At 40.1% G+C, this 20,139-nt stretch overlaps 1 pseudogene; it reads left to right on the plus strand.

Annotated features, from left to right (window-relative positions):
* The window catches only part of LOC109232530, a 25,645-nt pseudogene continuing 16,286 nt past the window's right edge, over positions 10,781–20,139 (plus strand).

The raw sequence follows: 20,139 nt of genomic DNA on the forward strand, positions 1-20,139 counted from the left end.
TCGCCTACCATACAACGCCTCATATGGAGCCATCTGAATGCTGGACTGGTAGCTGTTGTTGTAGGCGAACTCTGCTATGGGCAAAAACTGGTCCCACGAGCCTCCAAAATCAATGACACAGGCTCGGAGCATATCCTCCAAAATCTGAATAGTCCGCTCGGACTGACCGTCCGTCTGAGGATGAAACGCTGTGCTCAACTCAACCCGTGTGCCCAACTCTCGTTGAACTGCACCCCAGAAACGCGAAGCAAACTGCGTACCCCGGTCCGAAATGATAGATACCGGCACACCATGAAGGCGAACAATCTCCCGGATATAGATCTCAGCTAACCTCTCGGATGAATAAGAGACTGCCACAGGAATAAAATATGCTGACTTGGTCAGCCTAAGAACAATAACCCATATCGCATCGAACTTCTTCCGAGTCAACGGAAGTCCAGTAACGAAATCCATGGTAATCCTCTCCCACTTCCACTCGGGAAGCTCAATCCTCTGAAACAATCCACCAGGCCTCTGATGCTCATACTTAACCTGCTGACAGTTCAAACATAGAGCCACATATGCAACAATATCCTTCTTCATCCTACGCCACCAATAATGCTGCCTCAGATCCTGATACATCTTCGCGGCGCCCGGGTGAATAGAATACCGAGAACTATGGGCCTCCGCTAAGATCAGCTCTCGAATCCCATCGACATTGGTCACACAAACTCGCCCCTGCAATCTCAAAACACCATCATCATCTAAGGTCACCTTCGTGGCACCTCCACGCTGCACCGTGTCTCTCCGGACACACAAATGGGGATCATCAAACTGCCGATCACGGATACGCTCTAATAATGAAGAACGAGCAACCGTGCAAGCTAACACTCTACTGGGCTCAGAAATATCCAACCTCACAAATCGATTGGCCAAGGCCTGAATATCCAAAGCAAGCGGTCTCTGACTGACCGGAATATAAGCAGGACTACCCATGCTAGCGGACTTCCTACTCAATGCATCGGCCACCACATTGGCCTTCCCCGGGTGGTACAAAATAGTAACATCATAATCTTTCAATAATTCCAACAACCTCCTCTGCATCAAGTTCAACTCCTTCTGCTTGAATAAGTACTGAAGACTCTTGTGATCAGTGTACACCTCACACCTCACACGTCACACCATATAGGTAATGCCTCCAAATCTTCAAAGCATGAATAATGGCTGCCAACTCTAGATCATGAACTAGATAATTCTTCTCGTGGATCTTCAACTGCCTCGAAGCATAAGCAATGACTCCGCCATCCTGCATCAATACTGCACCGAGCCCAATACGGGAAGCATCACAATAAACTGTATAAGGCCCTAAGCATGTGGGCAAAACCAATATCGGTGCCGAAGTCAGAGCTGTCTCGAGCTTCTGAAAGCTCGCCTCACACTCATCTGACCATCTGAACTGGGCACCCTTCTGGGTCAATCTGGTCATCGGGGCTGCAATAGATGAAAGCCCCTTCACGAACCGTCTGTAGTAGCCCGCCAACCCCAAGAAACTCCGAATCTCTGTAGCTGATGCTGGTCGAGGCCAGTTCTTGACTGCCTCGATCTTCTTCGGGTCCACCTTATTACCCTCTGCCGATACAACATGACCCAGAAATGCAACCGAACTCAACCAGAACTCACACTTGGAGAACTTGACATATAACTGACTATCCCTCAGAGTCTGAAGAATCACCCTAAGGTGCTGCTCATGCTCCTCCTGGTTGCGGGAGTACACCAAAATATCATCAATAAAGACTATCACGAACATGTCCAAGTATAGCCTGAACACTCGGTTTATCAACTCCATAAATGCTGCTGGGGCATTGGTCAACCCAAATGACATGACCAAAAACTCATAATGCCCATACCGAGTGCGGAATGCTGTCTTAGGGACATCAGATGCCCTAATCCTCAGCTGGTGGTAGCCAGATCTCAAGTCTATCTTTGAAAATACCCTTGCACCCTGAAGCTGGCCGAACAAATCGTCAATCCTTGGCAGTGGATACTTGTTCTTTATCGTCATTTTGTTCAATTGCCGGTAATCAATGCACATTCTCATCGAACCATCTTTTTTTCTTCACAAATAACACCGGTGCACCCCAAGGCATCACTAGGCATAACCAAGTAGGGTGCAAAATAGGACGACACATATGAATACGTAGACCCAGGGTCAAATAGCACTGAAGCATCCCTATCACAGACCAGAATAGTACCTGTAATGACTGCATCTGAAGACTCAGCCTCTGGCCTGGCTGGAAGAGCATAACACCAGGGCTGGGCCCCACCTCACTGAACCATATCTCTGGGACGATCGGCTGCTAGCTGGCCTCTACCTCTAGTAGTCCGAGCTCCACCTCTATGGTCCCTACCTCCACCTCTATGGCCTCTACCCCCGCCTCTAGCTGGCTGGGCGGCCTGTGGATCACCTGATGCCTGAATCATAGGGCAAGGACCCTGCTGCTGAGAGCTGTCCGAAGCTCGAGGGTAAAACCTAGCAATGTGCCTCGTGTTGCCACACGTGTAACAAGCCCTCGGCTGCTGAGAATAGCGGAGTGGTGGTGCGCTGATGGGTGCTGATGGCGAACTGAAAAGCTGCTGATCAGAAGACTGCGGCTGAGAGCCATGACCACCTGAAGTACCATGTGAGACCTGTAGGGCTGACTGAAAGGGCCTCGGAGGATGGCCTCTACCATAAGAATCTCCACCTCCAGACGAGGTACCACTGAATCTACCTGCATGACGGGGCCTCTTATCTGACCCATGACCACCTCCCCGTGCAAGGGCCATCTCAACTCTACGGGCCGCATTGGCCGCCTCCTGAAAAGAAATCTCACTCCCGGCTCCCATAGCCATCTGGAGACGGATTGGTTGAATCGACCCATCAATAAACCTCGGCACCCTCTCTCTCTCGGTGGGGAGTATAACAATAGCATGGCGTGCTAGATCAATGAACCGAGTCTCATACTGAGTTACTGTCATAGAGCCCTGCTGGAGGCGCTCAAACTGCCTGCGAAGAGCATCTCGCTGAGTAACTGGGAGAAACTTCTCCAAAAACAACTCTGCAAATTGGTCCCAAGTCAATGATGGCGACCCTGCTGGTCTGGATAAACAATAGTCCCTCCACCAAGTCTTGGCGGATCCTGCTAGTCGAAAAGTGGCGAAGTCGACCCCATTGGTCTCCACAATACCCATAGTCCGAAGAACCTCATGGCAGCTATGCAAGAAATCCTGGGGGTCCTCTGAAGAAACACCGCTGAATGTGGTGGTGAAGAGCTTGGAGAACCTATCAAGCCTCCACAAAGCATATGAGGACATAGCCGCTCCATCGCCGGTCTGAGTCACAATACCCGGCTGAACTGCCACAGCTGGCTGAACCACTAGAACCTGAGCCTGGGGAGCTACCTGCTCCGGAGTACATGTAGCAGGAGTCTGAAACCCTCCTCCAGCCTGAGAAGTGGCTGGTGCTACTGGAAGCAAACCCGCTCTAGCGATGCTCTCCACAAAGCCTACCAATCTGACCACAGCGTCCTGAAGAACTGGGTTGGCTATGAACCCCTATGGGATATGAGCTGGGCCCACCGGAGTTTCTGGGACTGGAACCTCCTCATCATAATGAACATGAGGCTCCACCTCTTGGACTGCTGCTCGGGGCTGAGCTCTGTCCCGGCCTCGGCCTCTGGCACGGCCTCGGCTCGCCCTCTTCCCCTCGTAGGAGCTGCTGCTGGGGGCTCGGGCTGCTGCGCGGTAGATGAGGAAGCACGTGTTCTCGCCATCTATGAAAGAACAGAGTAGAAAGACAATCAGTATTTGAGGAACAGAATCGCACGACAAGAAGGAACAAAAGTGAAATTTTCCTAACTTCGTAGCCTCTGGGGGATAAATACAGATGTCTCCGTACCGATCCCTCAGACACTACTAAGTTTGTCCGTGAGTAGCGAGACCTATGTAACCTAGTGCTCTGATACCAACTTGTCACGACCCGGATTTCCCACCCTCGGGAGTCGTGATGGCGCCTACTAATGGGAGCTACGAAAGCCAATTTAATCTACCTTTTTGCAACAATTACCAACCATTTAATAAAATCAAACATAATGACATAAAGCGAAAGTCTTAAGAACATAGATAACTGAAAACCAAATGCGGCAGTTTAAATACAACTCTACCCAGATCCGGTGTCACTAACTCACGAACTACTAAAGAGTGCTAAAAACAAGTCTGAATAGAAGTACATCAATGTTTGTATCGGTACAAGGAAAACAAACTAATAACATAGAAGGGACTCCGGCCTGCGGACGTCAGCTAGGCTACCTCGAAAGTCCCTGGACTGAAGTCAGCTCCAGATCAAATCCTACTGCTGAGGCCCAAAATCTTCTCCTGGATCTGTGCAAAAAGATGCACAGAGTGTAGCATCAGCACAACCGACCCCATGTGCTGGTAAGTGCCTGGCCTAACCCCGGTGAAGTAGTGACGAGGCTAGACAAGACCTACCAAAAAAAACAACCTGTGCAGATATATATGTATATACAAGTGCAATGAAATAACAACAGAAAATACCAATTAAGGCGGGAAGGGGACATGCTTAGGAAAAATACAGATAAAAACAACTTATCAGAAGTAAACACAAAACTACATCAGATCTCATAATCTATATAAGTGGTCGGCGTGCCACACGATCCCATTTCATAGTATATAAGTGGTCGGCGTGCCACACGATCCCATTTCATAATATATAAGTGGTCGGCGTGCCACACGATCCCATTTCATATTATATAAGTGGTCAGCGTGCCACACGATCCCATTTCATAATATATATAAGTGGTTTCCCGGCAAGGGAGAATACAACTAAGCGGTTAAATCCCGGCAAGGGAGCAACAACAATAACTTACACGTCCCGGCAAGGGAATAATCACATNACTCGTCACCATGCCTATACACCGTACTCAACATTTAGCAATTAGCAAATAATACTCTAATCATATTCCCTCGAGCCAAAGTTAGATCAAACACTTACCTCGAATGCTCCAAACTCAACTCAAGCCTCTAGTATAGCTTTACCCCTCGAATTCGGCTCCAACTCAGTCAAATCTATGAAATAATGACTTTATAATATCAATAATAGCTAAACAAATCAAACCCAATGCCTAAATATAGATTGACAACCTTTCTTCCAAAAATTCCAAAATCGACCCCGGGCCCGCTTGGTCAAAATACGAGGTTCGAACCAATTCCATGTCACCCATTCCCCCACGAGCCCGGATATACCATTTGTTTTCAAATTCGACCCCAAAACGAGGTCTAAATCAAAGAAAATTGAAAAGCCCTAATTCTACCCTTTTCCCCAATTCTTACCATGAACTACATGATTTAGGTCCAGGAATTTGATAAATGATGATAGAAAATGAAGAAAACGAGTTAGATAATACTTACCCAAGAAGTTTTGGTGAAGGATAGCTCTAAAAATCGCCTATGTGCTGTAGAGAAGATGAACTCGTGTGTTTTGGGTGAAATATCCCGTTACTGCTCTGTTTTTAGGCTTTAAAAAATAACTGGGCGAATTTGCCCTACGCGTTCTCGAGAGGGAAGTCGCGTTCGCGATGGGCAACAGGGCAGGGCATCGCGTTCGCGATTTGGGGAATGCGAACGCGAAGGGGAAAACTGAGGGGGGGTCCAGGCATTGTTCTACGCGAACGCGAGAAGGACCACGCGAACGCGATTAGGGAAATGGCAAAGCTACGCGTTCGCAAACTGTGAAATGCGAACGCGAAGAAGGAATTAATGGGGCCCTGAATTTGGCTTACGCGTTCGCGAGGTTCAAGACGCGAACGCGAAGGAGGAAGACACAGAGCTACGAGAACGCGAGGGGAAGAGTGCGAATGCGAAGAAGGAAATCCCTGTACACAAACACCAGATTTTCTGCAACTTTTTACTAAGTTCAAACCACCCCGAACCACCTCCGAATCACTCCCGAGCCCTCGGGGCTCCTAACCAAACAACACACTAACTAAACAACCTCATACGAACTCAACCGTGCGATCAAATCGCCAAAATAACATCAAAATCAATGAATTAAACCTCAAAATCATCACTTTTTCATCAAACTTCATAAACTTTCATTTTTAGATATTTAGGTCCGAGACACGTCAAATGACATCCGATTTCAACCAAATTTCACAGAAAGCGCTTAAACCATATATAAGACTTGTACCGGGCGTCGGAACCAAAATACGAGCCCGATACCACAGTCTTTTAATCAATTTTTATTTTCATTTTCCTTAATAATTTCAGAAAAATAATTTCACAGAAAAATTCATTTCTCGGGCTCTAGACCTCGGAATTCGACTCCGGGCATATGCCCGAGTCCCATATTTTTCTACGGACCCCTCCGGGACCGTCAAATCACGGGTCCGGGTCCGTTTACCAAAAATATTGACCAAAGTCAACTTTAATCATTTTAAAGCCACATTTTGAAAATTTTCACAGAATTTAACATATAAGCTCTCCGGCTACGCGCCCGCACTGCGCACGCAAATCGAGGCAAGTAAAAATAAGGTTTTCAGACGGAATGAAAGAGAAAACAGGTGATGACCCTTTGGGTCGTCACAATACTGATTTGGCTCATTGATATCAAGTATCCATAAGTTGAGTTCTTTTCTTAATCAATAAACCAACCTTTTTTTTTACAAACAAATAAGTGGCCTAATGTCATGCAATTCCAATAAGCATAAGCCTAGCAAGTTCAAGCTATAGGTTACTTAAATAAAATTCAATAGTAGTATATCCTCCCCTCTTGAATAATTAATTAAATAATTTAATCTCTTTTCTTAATTAATTAGTTTAAACGCTAGGCAAATAGTTGGCACGCTTTAACTTCACGGAATCGCTTGCGTAGCGTGATATTTATTTTAATAAATTCCAAAAATTAATTTCTTCAAGTGTAGTAGCCTTTTTTTTTCAAAAGTAATAACGCACTAATAATCCTTGTCATAACTGCGAATTCGCTTGCGTAGGCGCTGTTATGATAAAATTATAAATTTTGTCTCGATCACGCATTCGCTTGCGTAGCGTGGTTATGACAACATAATTTATCTAAAAAAATTTATTTTTCTTAATAAATCTAATAATCAAGAAATAAAAGCGGATTGGTAAAACATAAAATTAAATAAAGCACAGTTTATCCAAAAATTAATTCAAGCCAATTTTAGTCAATAAAAGCGACCGTGCTAGAACCACGGGACTCGGGGAATGCCTTACACCTTCTCTCCGGTCAACAGAATTCCTTACCCGAACTTTATTTTCGCGGACCGATAATAATAGAGTCAAACCTTCCTTTGACTAGGGATTCAAATAAAAAAGGTGACTTGGAACACCCAAAAAATCAATTTCAAGTGGCGATTCTGTAAACAAAATAATCCCTATTCAAGTTTGTCACTTTAATTGGAAAAACTCCTTAACCTACCCACAATCCATAACACACATATTTTTCGGGGTAGAAAAAGGGCGTGACAATCTGAACGATCTTAAATTAAAATTCTCAAAGAAGAAATAAGCCCAAACACCCAAAATTTTGGAATGTTTTCATACAAAAAGTATGAGTGTTTTGCCATTTTCACATATGATAAACGTCATGTAATTATCACGAAGAGAAAGAGAGAAGGTTAAAAACATAACCTAGAGAAATGATTAGAAGATTTTAAAGTTTTATTATAGATGTGAAAGAATATGAACATCCAACAAAATCTTAAGGCCATGGATGGAGTAATTCATGACATTCTATACCTTTTTGGAATCTCTTATGCAATCGATGAGGGACAAGTGTATTCTCTAACCAGAAAGTAAGGTCTCATCCATATTTTTACTGTATGTTCTCCAGCCACACACATTTGGCAACATTTCCATCTCCCCATTCCACACGATCACCATGGTCGATGGATAAAATATCTCTGTACCTGACCTTAGCTCATCCCTTCCACATCTCCCTACTGTTCCCTTAAGAACTCTTGCCCCACTCATCTTATGGAACCTTTGGCTTAACTGTAATCATAATCTTTTTAACCACGCTACCCGCTTGCTTAAACCCTCAATGATCGCTACCCAAGCGGCTGAATATGGTTACCTAGCCACCAACCTAACCACACAATGCACGCACATACCGGCAACAGTCAAATGGTTGACACCTCCTACGCATACCTACAAACTCAATATCGATGGCGCTTATGATCCACTAACTCACAGTGGTGGCATTGGAGGAGCAATACGAAATCACCAAGGACAATGGATTACTGGCTATGCTAAACATTTATACAACACCACTGTGCTGCAAGCAGAATTACTTGGCCTTCTTCATGGGTTACAAATCGCTATTAATAACAGATTACTACCGCTCATAGTAGAATCAGACTCCCAGGTACTTATCACACTCCTACCACATGGTAACCTGAAATACTCACACCTCTTTCATGCTTGCAGGTTGCTGTTGCGTGACTTGCATATGCCACAGCTCAACCACATCTACAGGAAGGGTAATACTGTTGAAGATGCACTGTCACTTTTTGGGAAGAAGCTTCACCAATCACATCATACTGATGTTTTCCTTTTTGCTACCCCCCACCTTTTGTATTACCGTACTTACTTTTAGACTCGCAGGGCACTGGAACTATACGTTCTATCCCTTCTTTGTTGTAACTTCTCTCAATAAATAAAATGCTTGTTCACAGCAAAAAAAAAAAAAAAAAAAAAAAAAAAAAAAGGAAAAATAATAACGGGTAATTTGCAAAACTATTATCAAACCATAATTTTAGCTCCAATAGTAAGAGCAAGTGAAAACTTGAACAAGGGGTGATTATTTAAGTTTAGAAGTTTTCGGAAAGAAAGAACTTGAATTGAAATAAAGTTCAAATTTTTTCTTCTTTCTCTTCCAATTATGTCCCATTACTTTTTCTTTTTGTTTGAGATTACATCACAACCAACTTAAGTATTACTTATTTAATTCGGGGAACAATAAGCAGTGGTCATGTAACTCGGGGCGGATACAACAACTTGGCAATGTAATATGTTTCAAACAAACTACATGTATAATCATCGTGGTACTATTCAAAAAAGAAATGGGGTCCTTAAATAGTTTTACTCCAATGGCTGGGATAGTTGCATTAGGTCATCATCCTAACTGGAGTATATTTCTACAGGCATCGGGTTATTATCCTACATAGGGGTGTACATAGGTCGGATTGGTTCGGATTTTGCAATTATCAAATCAAACCAATTGTGCCGGGTTATTAAATCTAAAGACCAAACCAAATCAATAAAACTCGAATTTTTCAATCTTGGGTTTTCTCGGTTTTCGGGTTATTCGGGTTCTTTCGGGTAAAATCTTCGTAGCACAAAACATATAACTTGGATAAAAAATATTTCTTTAATTCTAGTAAGATACAACTATATAAGGTATATCATGGCATTATCCTAAAATATTCAACAATAAAGACAATAAAATTATGTAATATAAATATTGCTAATTAAAAATCCATAATAAAAATAAATATTATCTAAAAGTACTAAGCCATGCTAAAATAAGTAGACTAATAAGGGAGTATTATTTACATGACTAAATGCTAAAGAAAAAAATAAAAATAGGTTATGCATTTTAATCAAAATTATTGCAAAACATAAAATAGATATTCAATACATTGACGTTTGAATTGAATGTCTTTTGTTAGCGTTAATATTGATCAGATTTTGGTTTGGGCTTTTGTTAGCGTTATTTAAGTTACTAATATTGATGGCTATAAAACTTATTGGAACATTCAAAAATTCTAAGTCCAACCTTGAAATAATACCTTAAAAGATAAAATTATGAAAATGTTTAAGAAATATTTATAAATAACATGACAATAAGTATATTTATATATTAAATATATCTAAAATTTCTATATATGTAGTGTCGGGTTGGTTTGGTTTCGGTTTGACTTTCTTTAGTTAATACCAACCAAACCAATTATGGTCAGGTTTTTTTTTCCCAACACCAAACCAAATCAAACCAGACCATAGTCGATTTTTTTTCTCGGTTTGACTCGGATTATCGGGTTGGTGCGGTTTGTCGATTTCTATTGTACACCCTTAATCCTACCTATTCTTTTACTCACTTACATTAATGAATAGCTTTACTCTTCTCCGTTAAAAGAAGACATACGAATCTTTGGACTTCAATGAGGCCTTGCTAAAATGAATAAAATTAATGGGTCATTGCATTTGTCTTTGTATAAATTGTTATCAGTTAACTATAGTAAATTGATATACGTTCTCACCTCATTTTTGTCATTGATCAGCAAAATAATATAATTTGATATAAATATCGAGTGTCAATAAGTTTTTTTTAAACATATAATTATGTTATTCTTGTGCGTGTAACTTATAGCGGTTTTGTGATTTTGTAACATCTAGAAGTATGTCATTTAATCCTTAACCTTATTTGCATCTGTCCACTCCAATGGACCAAAAAATGTGCAAATAACAATGTGATGACATGACAAAATTATCATAAGTGACAAGAAATTTCTCGTATTGCAATGAGAATAAGTATATTGCAATTGTCAATTTCTTGACATATTTCGTGAGTTCCTATGATTGTTTTTCCCTTTAGAACTTTGAAATCTACGTTGTCTTCATTAGTCTCTTAAGTGATACGTCGCTAGTGTTTGGTACAAAGAGTTTGAACTCAATAATCCCATCATTTTGAGTGCTTTCTTTGTTAACCTCAAAACATAATACTATGCTATTTAGGTATTATGTTAGTGTTGTATTTTTTGTTTTGCTCTCAATTTGGGTTAGTATTGAAGGTCGTAGTATTTCTCAATTCTTGACCGAAGAATCAGAAGGAACAAAATGGGCTGTCTTAGTTGCTGGCTCCAATGGCTGGGAAAATTATAGGCATCAGGTTATCATAAGTTCACAACTATATTTCTTTTACATTGTCTAATCCTTTTTTTAAACAAAATATTTATACTAGAAGCTCCGCAATTTTTTTTTTTTACTAATTATATTTTTATATAGTGATTACTTAGGTAAAATTGGTTGTACATTTTATTCCACTAAAACTATTTTGTAATTAATCCTAATTTCAGACAATTTTAAAATTCTTACATTTCTGTATAGCAAGTTGAAAAATACCTACGTCTTGAATAAACGTTGTCACAAATAAAGGCAAAATTAGAAATATTTGCAGTATTAGAAAATATAGCGATAAACTGTAATAACCTAAATTTAATCGAGATTCTTTTGCAATTAGCCTTAACTTAAAAAGATTTTCAAAAAACAGAAACAATGGATAAAAAACTTCTAAAAGAAAAAAGAAATGGTTTCTCCATTACGCCAGTCCTGGTTTAGCCCTAAAATATGGAGTAAGTATTTCGGTGCAAGTGAACTGCTATACTTGACGGTGCAAACAAAATATTACATTTATCCAAAAGATATTTACAGATAAAATATAAATTTATAATTTTGAATATAAGACGTATTACCTGCTACAATAGTTAAAAGTATCCGATAGTATAAAAAATTCTTTACTCAAACTCTTTCATATTTGAAAATATAAAAATAATTGTTGACATTAATTTTTAATTACTCTTTTTTAACTTCAACTAGTAAAGGATGGCCCATGCAGAGCATGGGTCCAATCGCTATATTGCATGTCGGTTTTTTTTTTTTTAAATCCTTACATAAATAGGTGATGGGAGTCACAAATTATATATATATATATATATATATATATATTCACCTGCTATTTTTAATTTAATCGTTCGGTGGACCAGTAGGATCAAATGTTGAAATTTTAAATAGCAAAAGATATAGAGTAATCATCAAGTATTAAAAGTTTCAATGTTACACACAATAATATTAAAATTATTCAATAGCTAAAAAGATGCATGACTCATTCTTACTGATCATTCTCATTTTATGGTATTTTGGACTTTCAGTTTAATTTGTTTCTTTTTGTTATCGTTCTATGTTTCTCTGCTTAAGTATATTTAGTTATTTACAAGCGCCAATGCATGTTGTAGTACTTTTGGTAATTGGAGGACAAAAAAATAAAATTAAACCATCTAAATTACCTCAAAGTTGTAGAATATATTTTCCTTTTATTTTATTTGCAAATGCACAATAAATACTCCTTTCTTTTAATGTAGTATTTAGTACGTAATTTCTGAATTTTCTTGAAATCTAATGTGACCTCTAGCATATGCATGAAAATTTTCTTTTTTAACTAAAAATCAAATATTAGATAACCCACTATTTGTAACAACAGATATTTGACATGCACGAATATTATATGAAACAATTATTGTTGTATCATGAAATAAACTATGTTAATTTAAAATACAAAAAAAAAAATCATTTTAAAATATTACGGCTAATCGTAACTTTACATTGCATTGTTAAATTTATATTTCAAGAAAAAAATAAAGTTTTAAACAATGAAAATCAACTTGCAACTCTAAGCTCCTTTAAAACATTGAGTCTTTCATTTTAATATGTACAAATAGATTTAGTCTTTATTTTTTGTGTAGAAAGACTTTTTTTCCGTTATGGTTCAAGTGTGCATATTCTACCATACTTGTCTTAGAACCCATAAACTTTAAATTCTAGCTCCGTTTCTGATATGAAGACAAATATCATGCTTGAATCTTCAAACTTCGTTCCTATTAATTTCTATGTATTCTTGTGTGAAAGCAAATAGGAGAAAAACTTAACAACAACAACAACAACAACTACATACCCAGTATTACTCCACACTGTGGGGTCTGGAGAGGGCAGTGTGTACGCAGATGTCACGACCCGAATTTTCCACCCTCGGGAGTCGTGATGACGCCTACTGATGAGAGCTAGGCAAGCCAACCCTTAACTACCTTTAGCATTAACCAATTTACTTCTTTTAACAATTATCAGCAATATCATGAAAACAACAGAATAAAGTAAATAAGCGGAAGTCTTAAATTAAAGAATCTGAACAACAATGCGGAAAATCAACATAAACCTCTACCCAAGAACTGGTGTCACATACTCAGGAACTACTAAGAGTGCTAAATACAACCGTATGAAAGAAAGTATAACTATTTGTCTCGAAATACATGAGCTAACAGACTGAAATAAAGATAGAAGAGACGTCGGGCCTGCGAACGCCTGCAAGGCTACCTCGGTGTCTCGCGAGACTGAAGGCTAACTCTCGTGATACTGCAGCTGCTGTCCAACACCTGGATCTGTGCAAAAGAGCACAGAGTGTAGTATCAGCACAACCGACCCCATGTGCTGGTAAATGTCTGGCCTAACCCCGGCGAGGTAGTGACGAGGCTAGGACCAGACCACCAAACAAACCTGTATAGTGATATGATATACAACAAAAAATAAAGCAGGAATAAACAAGTAGAGGTGGGAGGGGGAAACATGCTCCGGGGAATAACAGGTAAAAACAGAATATCAAGAGAACTATAAAGTAAACAAAATCCAACCACCACCAAGAATAAAGAAAACAAAGGTAGAATTCACTTTCTTTTCACATCTTGTTGCAGGCGTGCAACCCGCTCCCATTTTCAGTATCTTGTGGCAGGCGTGCCACCCGCTCCCATTTCCTGTATGTCGTGGTAGGCGAACCACCCGCTCCCATTTCCTGTATCTCGTGGTAGGCGAACCACCCGCTCCCATTTTATTATATCTTTGTTGCAGCGTGCAACCCGATCCGTGTATAACACTGTTGCGGCGTGCAACCCGATCCGTGTATAACACTGTTGCGGCGTGCAACCCGATCCATATATAATGTTGTTGCGGCGTGCAACCCGATCCATATATAATATTATTGCGGCGTGCAACCCGATCCATACATAATATTGTTGCGGCGTGCAACCCGATCCATATATAATATTGTTGCGGTGTGCAACCCGATCCATATATAATATTATTGCGGCGTGCAACCCGATCCGTATATAATATATACAATTATAACGAGAGTCCCGACAAGGGATCAATAAGGTCCACACTATCCCGACAAGGGATTCGATAGCATGAGTAATTACGTCCCGGCAAGGGAGAAATATCTATAACCACACTTGTCCCAACATCTAACTACCGTAGCTATAACCGATCCTGTTACAACATCTAACTGCCACAACTATAATCAATCCTGTTACAACATCTAACTACCACAACTATGGTCAATCCTGTTACAACATCTAACTACCACAACTATCATCAAACTTGTTACTACACCTAACCACCTCAGCTATAACCAAACCTATTACAACACCTAACTACCTCAGCTATAACTTTAGTCCTTACTCAACACAATGAATCATTAAACTAAGCATCCGTAATATCAATTAAGAACACTATACAAGGTAACCACAACTCGACAATAGCCCGCCAAGGGACAATATAATGATCTTTTCTCTTCTCACTTTTACTTCACAATTCACTTCACAACTCGAGCCAATGCTCTAGAGGTTCAATTATCACTTATACTTTCGCAATCTTTTCTACGACTGGAGCCAACGCTCCTCAATATTCATAAGTCACGATTCTTTCCACAACTTTGCACAACAAGTAGAAATACTCACCAAGGCATGAATAATACAACGAAGTCATGAAAATCACAATATAGGACTCACGGTCATGCTTGACACAAACGTATAGATACTCGTCACCTTGCCTATACGTCGTACTCGACAATTACCACATAGCAAATAGGACTCAACTCCTAATCCCTCAAGCTAAGGTTAGACCGAACACTTACCTCGATGCTTTGAATTCAACTCAAGTCTTAATTATAGCTTTACTCCTCGATTCCACCACCAATCCGCTCGAATCTAGTCACAAGTTACTTAATTACATCAATAAACGCTAAATGAATCAATTTGAATGCATAAAAATGAATTTCCTAAAGTTTTGCCCAAAAATTCCAAAATCGCCCCCGGGCCCACGTGGTCAAAACCCGAGGTTCGAACCAAAACCCGGCTACCCATTCCCCCCATAAACCCAAATATATGATTTGTTTTGAACGGACCACAAATTGAGGTCCAAATCCCCAATTTTAGAAAAACCTAGGTTCTACCCAAAACACCCAATTTCACCCATGAAAATCATTGTTTTTAAGTTGAAAATATGTTAAATGATGTTAATGATTGAAAGGAATGAGTAAAAATCAACTTACAATTGATTTGGAAGAAAACTTGTTCTTGAAAAAATCGCCCCAAGAAGTTTGTGTGTTGAAAGAATGTTGAAAATGGTTCAAAATTCGGCTAAGTGTAAAATATGCAGGTTGCAGATATGGGATTTGCGAACTGGGGTTCGCAATTGCGAACCCCGACCTGTTATGGGAATTGCGAAGACTAGTTTGCATTTGCGAACACAGAACAAAAGGAGGGACTTCGCATTTGCGACCAATATGTCGCATTTGCGGAAGTCCCAGCTTCGCTTTTGCGAGCCATGTGGTCACATTTGTGATCCATGGCCAACAGGAGCACCTTCGCATTTGCGAAGAATTGCCTCGCATTTGCGAGAAGGGGCAGACCTGGGCTAACTTCGCATTTGCGAGAAGCCATTCGCATTTGCGATAATGCATTTGCGAACCAGGCTTCGCAAATGCGAAGCCTGCAGGTCAGAAATGCAACAGCTATCTTCCAAAGTCCAAAAATGCACTCATGGCCTATCCAAAATTCACCCGAGCCCTCGGGGCTCCAAACCAAATATGCACACAACCTCAAAAACATCCTACGGACTTATTCGCGCGATCAAATCGCCAAAATAACATCATAAACATCGAATTAAGCCTCAAAATCCTTGATTCCTTCCAAATTTTCATAAAACATCAAATTTCCATTTTAAGTCCGAAACACGTCAAACGACGTCCGTTTTCAACCAAACTTTACAGAAAGTGCTTAAATCATATATAAGACTCTTACCGGACGCTGGAACCAAAATACGGGCCCGATACCATAGTCTTCTAATAAAATTTCATTTCCAATTTCCTTAATTATTTCCAGAAAACAATTTCACACAAAAATTCATTTCCCGGGCTTGGGACCTCGGAATTCGATTCCGGGCATACGCCCAAGTCCCATATTTTCCTACGGACCCTCCAGGACCGTCAAATTACGGGTCCGGGTCCGTTTACCCAAAATGTTGACCAAAGTAAAATTTATTCATTTTAATATCAAAATTTGGCATTTTTCTCACAGAATTCATATTTAAGCTTTCCGGCTACGCGCCCGGACTGCGCAAGCAAATCGAGGCAACCCTAAATGAGGTTTTCAAGGCCTCGGAAGTACAAAATGGGTAAGGAAATAGGTGATGACCCCTTTGGGTCGTCACAGCAGACCTTACCCCTACCTTGTGAAGATAGAGAGGTTGTCTCAAATAGACCCTCGGCTCAGGAAAGCATAAGTACCACATTAATGAAAATATAGACAAGAAGGGATAGTACCAAAAATCCATATAAAAGCAAAATCAAAACAACAAGATAGTAAGGTAATCAACAATAAAAGAAAATAACGGTTAGTCATAAGACCTACTACCCGCAAAAAGCGAGACTGCGTGCCAATACTACTGTTATGAACACTCTAGACTACCTACTCTACTACCCTAATCCTCGACCTCCATACCTTCCTATCAAGGATCATGTCCTCGGTCAGCTGAAGTTGCACCATGTCTTGCCTAATCACCTCTCCCCACCTCATCTTTGGCCTACCTCTATGTCGCGACCCGGATTTCCCACCATCGGGACCGTGATGGCGCCTAACATCGCACTCGTTAGGCAAGCCAATGTTAGAGTTCTACTCAACTTTTTCCTTTACATTTTATACTTATAATTAACAGAACTAAATCTAACGAAAATACTTGTAGAAGCACATAATTAACTGCTTTTCTATATACAATTAACAAATACCAAAAATTGTTTCCACTTAGAAACTGGTGTCACAATCCGCGAACATACTACGAATTACTACGAATACTGGTCTGAAAGAAATTACATATGTCTCAAAAGAAAAAAACAGGAAAGTAGAAACATAGAAGGGGACGCCAGGGCCTGCGGACGCTAGAAGGACTACCTTGGGTCTCCTAGGTAAAGTATCTGCAACCGACCTCTCGATCAGCCACAACCAGCTTCAAAATCTGTATAGAAAGTGCAGAGTGCAGTATCAGTACAACCGACCCCATGTACTGGTAAGTGCCGAGCCTAACCTCGACGAGGTAGTGACGAGGCTACGGCGGGGCATTTACAATATATCCTACAACAGTACATAATAAAGCAAAAAAGGAAAATACGGAACGAATTAGAATAGTAACTTGCAGCAAAATAAATACGGAACCCAAATATCTTGCCAGTACTCAGCTATAACCAATCCTTAAGAGAGTTACACTACCACAGGAATAAATCACAACAGAAGAAGAATACATAAACAGCAAATGATGCGGCGCGCATCCCGATCCCACTATATTATCAGTAACAATATGAACATTCACCCTTATTACTCCTGTTGCAGCGTGCAACCTGATCCCACCTGTCCACCCTTATTACTCGTTAATATATCACCCTTATTGCTCCTGTTACGGCATGCAACCCGATCCCGCCTTTCCACCCTTATTACTCCTGTTGCGGCACGCAACCCGAACCCACCACCCAATCACATTTCACCCTTATTCCTCCTCAATATATCACCCTTGTTCCTCCTGTTGCAGCGTGCAACCCGATCCTACCATATTAGTACCAATCACACAAGAAGAACAAGGATTTCACAATTTTGCTCAAAACCCTCCATAATATTTATGCCTCAAACCAAACCAAAAGGAAATCTATACCATTATGAAACTTCATCAATTAATACTACACAGCGAGACCAACCAAAATGTACCATGAAACACCAATAAACCAACTTAAACCAATAATGTAATACAAGGAAACTATGGAACAGTTGATACCTTCAGTATAGAAAACAACATTTAACTAGAAGCAATTAGACATGGAAGCACCAATAAGCATGTAGCAGTTAAGACAGGAAGACAATATATGTGGAACGGGGAAGGGAACAAGCTAAACAAATAATTTGGCGGCGCATAGGTACTCGTCACCACACCTATACGCCACACACAAGGAAGTTCACATAGCAATTAAGTCAGGGATCCCTAATCCCTCGAGTCAAAGTTAGACCAAACACTTAAATCAATCCAACGGCCAATTCAAAGCTCAATTACCGCTTTTCCTCTAGATTCCACCTCCAATCCACTCGTATCTAGTCATAATTAATTTAATAACATCAATTATCGCTAAAGAAATCAATTCCAATGCATAAGTGTAAGTTTCCCAACATTTTTCCCAAAAAGTCAAAAACCGACCCCGGGCCCGCTTGGTCAAAACTCAAAGTTCGGACCAAAACCCGATTACTCATTCACCCCCGAGCCCGGATATACAATTGCTTTTGGAATCCGACCTCAATGTGAGGTCTAAATCCCTAAATTTTGAAATTCCTAAGTTCTACCCAAAAACACACAATTCCACCATGAATAACCCTAGATTCTATGATGAAATCTTGTAAAAAGATGCAAAAGATTGAAAGAATTTAAGAATCATTTACCTATGATTTGGAAAAGAAATTGCCTTTGGAAAATCGCCTATTGAGGTTTAGGTTTTGAAAAATGGGTGAATGAATGAAAATCCCGTCTAAGTCTAAAACTTATCAGTTGCAGATGTCGCATTTGCGACATGAGCTTCGCATATTCGAAGCTCGCAAATGCAAATTGCATGAAATTTTCAAGAAAGTTCAAAAGTTTTATTTTCTCAACCAAAGGTCGGAATCACGTCAAATCAGTTCTGTTTCTCACCAAATTCCACAGATAAGGCATAAATATCATAACGGACCTGTTCCGGGTTCCGGAACCAAAATACGGACCTGATACCAACTAGATCAACTATTAACCATTTTATCAAAACAATTATAATTATAGTTTAACAATTTTCATCAAAAATTTATTTCTCGGGCTAGGGAACTCGGAATTCGATTCCGGGCATACACCCAGGTCCCATATTTTACTACGCACCCACCGAGATCGTCAGAACACAGGTCCTGGTCCGTTTACCCAAACAGTACACCGAAGTCTGTCGATGCCCCTTTTCTCGCGAAATTGGGTTTATGACATTTGGACGGACAACTCTTTCCCTTTTGGGATTTTGGATTTGCAATTTTTTGAAGAGTCGCCACCTAATGATTAAGTGCATTAGGACACTAAGAATGAATTTGATTTTAGAAAACCAGAGATTGGTAAGGGCTTGAAATTTANACTCGAGGGAAGGTGTTAGACACCCCTCAACATCCACTAGTAGTAGTTACCCGGCCATGACTACAATTAGTAGACTTTTAAAATACTAACAAACAGTAAAACAAGCAAAGCATTGTAAATACTAGATAGACTTTTTCAATATAAATGGTTGTAAACAAACTGAAGTACAAGAAGTTTAAAGAATGACTGAAAATTTGGAAGAAGGTAGTTTTATAATTCTAAAAAAAGGACACACAAGTAAAGGGGAAGGGGTTTGCAAATGATTGATGCAAGTAATCAGAAAAAGAAGTGAAAGAGGCGGAAGTTTTGGGATGAAAACAGTACTGAAAATTAAACAAGTAAAAAGGGTTTTTTACATAATTGTTGTGAGTAGTTGAAGTAAAAGAAAAGTTAAAGAAAACTGAAAATTAAACAGCTTTTAAAATTCAAGTAAACAAGTAAAGGGAAAGGGGGTCCTAGGTTTACAAATAACATGGATCACCCCACACAACACCCGGTAACCGTTTATACACGTGGTGTTATCGCATGGTCATGATATCCATGTCTACCCTTACCCACCCCGTTAAGGTATCAAATCGCGGAATAGTCTCGTTACTTATTGCATGCTATTACCCGTCCCAATCCTATCAGCCCCGGAGGTATTAGGGGCTACTGGTCCTAAAGGGGAGGGAGAATTGGCTTTTAGTGGTTTAAAAGGATAAAAGTCTAAGGCGACAGTCAAAACATATATGACAAGTATGGGGAAGCACATAAACAGGTAAGGCTCAAACAAAACCTCCTTAAAACAAAGAGAAACATATAGTTTTA

Source organism: Nicotiana attenuata, chromosome 9, assembly GCF_001879085.1.
Source record: "Nicotiana attenuata strain UT chromosome 9, NIATTr2, whole genome shotgun sequence".
NCBI classification, from domain to species: Eukaryota; Viridiplantae; Streptophyta; class Magnoliopsida; order Solanales; family Solanaceae; genus Nicotiana; species Nicotiana attenuata.